Raw genomic sequence first — 6,436 nt, 5'->3', positions numbered from 1 at the left:
TCCTGGCTGTAATGTCATTGGATAGTCTCTTTTCTCAGTAGGCAGAGCGCTAAGCTCAGTTTTTACAAAGAATGCTTGGCTTACGGGGCTTCCAGTCGGCCTGTATCGATTATTTAATTGATGGAGTACTTTGGGGAGTTGCGTATCCCATTGAGCCTCATGTAAGCCATTGGCTCTTTCTACCATCCTATTTGATTGAGGGAAGTATGGAGTGTGGAACACCCATTTAATTCCCTCTTGTTTTGCCCAATCTTATACTTCCTTACATGAAAAATGTGAGTCATTATCACTTTGGATAACATCAGGAGTAGGTAGATTTGAGAACCAAAATGATAGCCCTCGCACTGTATTTTACCCATCGGCTTTCCGACACTTAGTCGCCATAAGCAAGCTGGAGACTACTTCCACTCCTGTGAGGATGTATCGATATCCTGCAGAGGATTTGAATGGCCCGATATAATCAATTTGCCATGTAGACCATAAAGTTTTCCCTTCATTGATATGCAGAGGTGGTGCTTTAGCAGGATGATCTGTTTGTAATTTCAGTCTACACTGGGGACATTCTGTAAGAATAGTTTTACAAGTTTTCCTGTTTATAGGCCAGCCTTTACTCTGTGCAGTGAAGTAAACTGCTTCTTTACCTGTGTGGCCTAGGTTTTGATGTAACCATTCTCCCAATCGATACCACTCAGGATTTAAGGTAATTTTCCTAATTGTAGTTAGTTCATCTACCTTTTGATTCCACTTTGTGGCTGGTTGACTATCTTTAGCATGAGCTTTTACCCATCCCATCTTGAAAGGTGTTTTCCTGGCTATGTCTAGCAATAATTGCCAATCTTTGTTTCTCCAAACTGGGGATCTATTTACTTCCCAATTCAAGGTTTTCCACTGACAGAGCCATTGTGTGGCACCGGCCCACACAGCATAAGAGTCTACATATATGATTTTTGCTCCATTCTGTGCTGCCAAAACAACTGCTCTTATTGCTCCTACTTGTGCACTGCCTTCACCTTCTTCTATTACTTGTTTGCCGGTGGTAATATCTAATGCAATGGCCATTTACCGTTTACCCTTTTTGCTGAAGCATCTGTAAACCAAACATTTTCTGGTGGTGTACCCTCAGTGAGGGGTGGTGCATCCAGAATGGGTGAAGGTTTAAAAGGTTGTTGTAATGCTAAAGGGTCTGTGGTTATGGGCATCTGCAATTTGGAAACCTTAGTGTGTCCTTCAGTTAATTGCATATTTTCTGCAACTCCTGTTAGGTAGGCATACCATTTTCTGATAGTGGGGTTTTGTGCAACTCCTTCTGGGAGAGCAGTCCCCTTTAGGATTGCTTCTAGTAAATTAAATGGTCCTCTAGTTTGCACAGGTTGTCCCTGATGTATTTTCTCAACTTGTTTAACTGCTCGGACTAAAGATAAAAGTCCCTTTTCCCATTCAGAGTATCGTTGTGTTACCGTAAGTCGGCAGATGAAAAACTCTCTAAGACTCAATTTGGAGTTTTAGAAAGCAGGCATTCTTTATTGCGGCACCGGGCGCAGGGGATCGCTCCACCTAGTGTGCACACCGGGCTGCTCAACTATGGGAGTTATGTACAGTCAGAATATACATATTCATTAAATTTCTAAGAAATGATTAGCATATTCATGTTATTTCCTGGAACTCATTAACATATGTAAAAGTCTTTAACGCATGCACTCTTATGTCCGTTGGTGGTCTTTCAGGGTCCTCTGATGGTCGTCGATAGTCTTCCTCACCGTGTCCGCTAGTTGAACTCAGTCTTTTCTCCTGCACAGTTTGTCTTTTGGCCCAGTTGCACTAACTGGCTGATTTCAGCATAACTTCCTTATCTATTCCACCCCTGTACACAGAGCTTCAAGGATTCCTTTTATCTATGGAATGTCCAGTCTATCTATTAACGGAACATTTAGCTACTTTGTTTCGACAAAGAGAACTATATGTCTCCTTAGTATTTCTTTTATTCGGTATCAATTGTTCTGTTTCTTTAACTGCGGTTGAGCTAAACAATAAAGGTCCTTTTGGCCCATCAGGGCCAGTTTGGAACAGGTTACAGTAAGTAGCGTGTTCGGCGAAACCCCATTCGGCTATAATAGGGTTGTGGGGGTGTACTGGTCCCAGTGACTGATATGTTTTTAATTCTTCAGTTAGAGTTTTCACCTCCTCTTTATGTTCTAATTTCCACTCCCAGGGTTTGCCTTTCCGTAATGGACAGGAAATGATAGAAAATCCAGGTACATGCTTCCTCCAATATTCTGAAGTTCCCATTAATTGTTGTACTCCTTCCTTGATTGGGGCATTTGCAGTTCTTCGATTTTTCATAAGGTATCTGGAGGAATCATTGCACTGCCTGCTATCCACCAAATATCTAAAAATTTTACTTCTTTATTGGGTCCCTGACATTTTCCGGGTGGAATCTCAATTTCTGCTTTATTTAATGCTTGCCATACTGCCGCTGCTGCTTCCTCTACTTTCTCAGGGGAAGTTCCTCCAATCAGAATATCATCCGTATATTGGTACAGTTTCACTTCTTGGGGGAGTGAGACTGTAAAAGTTCAGCAAGTGCGGCATGAGCAATTGTAGGTGAATGTTTACACCCCTGTGGGAGTCTGTTAAAGGTGTATTGTACTCCCTCCCAAGTGAAAGCAAACTTTATCTCCAAACTCTTTATCCTCCTTCTTTAAGGGAACCATAAAGAACATATCTTTTACATCTAGCGCCGCCATCCGTGGGTGTGCAGCTGCTTGCAAAGTAGCTGTTAAGTTTGCAATGTTTGGTAGAGCAGCTGTTAGCGGGGCTGTATTGGCATTCAGGCGCCGATAATCGACTGTTAAATGCCACCTCCCGTCTGGTTTCCGACCTGGCCAGACAGGTGAGTTATATGGGGAGTGGGTTCTGGAGATAATTTGTCGTTTCTCCAAATCAGCTATGACTTCAGAAATTCCATTTCGTGCCGCAGCAGAAATCGGATATTGCGGTACGTTAGTAATTTTTGACTCGGGGAGGGCAGGGGCTGCGCGAAGTGCGCGCACTGCAGCCTCCCGATTTCTACCGGGGTTGGGATCGGTGTTTGAGCCGAAGGACCACACGCTGCCGTTCGGCAGGCGCCAGGTTCATCCGCTTCAAACATCGAAACCTAAAATATTTTCATTATGATCTTTAATTGCAAAGCGAGTAGTCGACATGCGCTTCTCGCCCGGGAGCCATAAATTGACCTTGGCAGTTTGACACTCAACACTCGCTCCGTTCACACCGATAATCTTAACTCTTTGCCGTCCGGATCGCACGCCCAACTTCTCGGCATCTTGTGTTAATACTGAAATTTGTGCTCCTGTATCTATTAAAAACTTCACCAATTGTCTCTGAGGGCCAACTGGAATTAAAATGTATGGGCCACCATCACTTATCCACTGATAAGCCTCCACTTTCTGGACAGGCAGGCCCAATTGCCTTCCGGACGCTACTCGTTTTTTGGCTTCGTGCCCTGCAATTCCTCCCTAAGGGGGAGGAAGGGGTTGTCTCCCTTTCTGGGTACTGGCACCGGAGGAGTTGAAATACGCTCCTTTCTTTCAGTGTTATCTCGTTTCTGGAACGCTTCAATCAGACTCAAGATAATGCCAGTAGGCTGACTTTGAATCGTAGCTCTGGGAATGCCTAGGGCTAATGCATTCTTCCACAATTCATTTCTCTGTTCTCGAGAGTCTGCGGGTTTTTAAATTTGTTTCCCTGTTTCAGGTGTCTTACTTTGTGATCTCCTCCCCGGGGCTTCAAGATTTGTTTTTCAACTTCCCGGCCCATTTCACGGCTGTAGTTAACAATGATGTGCATTAATTCTGCCCATGTAGGGAGTTGCTTGCGGGCATTTTGAGCATTATCACCTAGTCCCTCATTGTATTCTGGGTCTTTCTTGATCTCATCTCGTTTTGCAACTAGATGGGGTTTAAGAATTGCCGGGGCTCCTCTAATCAGTGGTTTTACCATTGCGAAATCTACTGTAGCAGATAGTGGAACATCATGGGGTCCTCGTTCAAGCATGGCTTGTATGCAAGCGGCTTTTGTGACTGCTGTAGAGAGCTCACTTAAATATTTGATGGGAATTATGGAGGGTTCACCTCGCTCCATGGTGTCTATTCCTCCAGCCCAATAAGCTACTCGGCTGGTGATAGAATGGGGTGTATTTGTCGGGTCGGGTCCTAAATTTAAGAAAACTCCCGGACCCCAATAGCCGTTTCCTTCGTCTTCACTCAACATTATTCGGTCACCGCCACTTAGGCATACTCGCCACAAGTATTCAGTTTCAGTTTCGCCTGGTTTCCTGCTATATCTCTTTTGCAAATTTGTTAATTGCAATGGATCTGTCCTGGTTTCGGCAGGGATAGAGTTAATTTTCTTCCTAGTAGCTGGTACAGTGCTGTGGTTTGGATTTAGGATGAGAACAATGTTGATAACACCGATGTTTTAGTTGTTGCTAAGTAGTGCTTACACTAGCAAGGACTTTTCAGCTTCTCATGCCCTGCCAGCGAGAAGCTGGGAGGGGGCACAGCCAGGACAGCTGACCCAAACTGGCCAAAGGGACATTCCATACCATGTGACGTCATGCTCAGTACATAAACTGGGGGAAAGCTGGCCGGGGGGGCCGCTGCTCGGGGACTGGCTGGGCATCAGTTGGCTGGTAGTGAGCAATTGCATTGTGCATCACTTGCTTTGTGTATTCTTCTTCTTATTATTACTACTATTAGTAGTAGTAGTAGTATTTTATTCTATTTCAATTATTAAACTGTTTTTATCTCAACCCACGAGTTTTTCTCACTTCTACTCTTCCAATTCTCTCCCCCATCCCACTGGGGGTGGGAAGAGTGAGCGAGCAGCTGTGTGGTGCTCAGTTGCCGGCTGGGGTTAAACCACGACAGTCCTTTTTGGCGCCCAACGTGGGGCTCGAAGGGTTTGAGATAATAACATTAACCAGAGCACATTAAGGAATTTATATCTGTTAACAGTTGCGGGTCACAATGTTGGTTCATCTGTTCTCGATATTGGTTTGTCTAATCTGCATCAGGCTCTTTTTTTTCCTGTACATGTTAGAGATTGGTGTTGTTTTTTGCAGTTGGCTGTGGTCTGCAGTGATTAGTGATGTTTTGCCTGGGAGGTTTGTTATTAAAACACTGACCATGAGCTTAATCTGGTATTTCAGCTTTGTACTGAAGCCATTACTGTACTTCGGGTACCACTTTGTGGAGACAATTAGCAATTACAGTCCTTCCTCTGAGAGGTTTTTTATGGAGGAAATACAGAATGGCAGCGTCACTACCTTCTTCTATGATGTTTCCTCCTTCATTACAGTAACTTTTCAGTATTTTGAACATCCTTGGGTAGTTAAGATACTTCTATTGGTACTTCTTGGGAATATTGTTTCGGTTTTGTCTAAGGTTAATAAGCAATTTAAGAATATCATCCAGAGATCTGCCCCAAGGCTGGATAGTTATGAGCGGCAGGGTGTGTGGGACAAGATGGGCAAGTACCCAGGCCAATGGGCACCCCCAGTGTTTTGGAACTTCACCCCTGAGCAAGTGCAGAATCCTGAAAAGTTAGAAGAACATTTGGACAAAGTATGCTGTCACCCTGGCAACTCCAGAGAGATGCAGATCACTGCAACGTGCTGGGGCCTGGCCCATGCCTACCGAGCCCTGTTCAACACTATTCAGTACCCTCAAGGGGAAGAGAAGGTCTCTGGATCTGAAGATAAAACGACAGGCCCTGCGGCCACTCCAACTCTGGCAACAGGCCCTGCGGCCACTCCGACCCCAGCGACAGGCCCTGCAGCTGAACCAAAGAAACAACCCATGCCGGTATCGGTCGCCCCCATATAAAAGAAGAAATCTTGGAAGCAGAAGTCGGCTCGTTTAGTAAGGGAGGAAGAAGCTTCTTCTAAAAGGGAGCCAGAGGAAGAAGTGGACGAGGCAGACTACCCCGGAGCAGGGCTATCACGAGAACAGGAGGAGGAGGGCCGGCCGCTGCCCGGGGAGGAAGAAGAGGAAGAACTCATAAACGAGGCAGTGACCACCCGATCTCTATCCCTGAGTGAGCTGCGAGATATACGAAAAGATTTCAGTCGTCGTCCAGGCGAGCATGTTGTCACCTGGCTGCTCCGATGCTGGGATAATGGGGCCAGTAGCCTGGAATTAGAGGGTAAAGAAGCCAAGCAGCTGGGATCCCTTTCCAGGGAAGGGGGCATTGACAAAGCAATTGGAAAAGGGACACGAGTCCTCAGCCTCTGGAGGCGACTCCTGTCAAGCGTGAAGGAAAGGTATCCCTTCAAGGAAGATGTTATATGTCACCCAGGCAAGTGGACCACCATGGAGAAGGGTATCCAGTACCTGAGGGAATTAGACATGCTGGAGGTGATTTATGGTGACCTGGA

Source organism: Aptenodytes patagonicus, chromosome W (assembly GCF_965638725.1).
Source record: "Aptenodytes patagonicus chromosome W, bAptPat1.pri.cur, whole genome shotgun sequence".
Classification (NCBI taxonomy): Eukaryota; Metazoa; Chordata; class Aves; order Sphenisciformes; family Spheniscidae; genus Aptenodytes; species Aptenodytes patagonicus.
The sequence above is the reverse complement of the archived record's forward strand: the minus strand, read 5'-3'. Positions refer to the sequence as shown.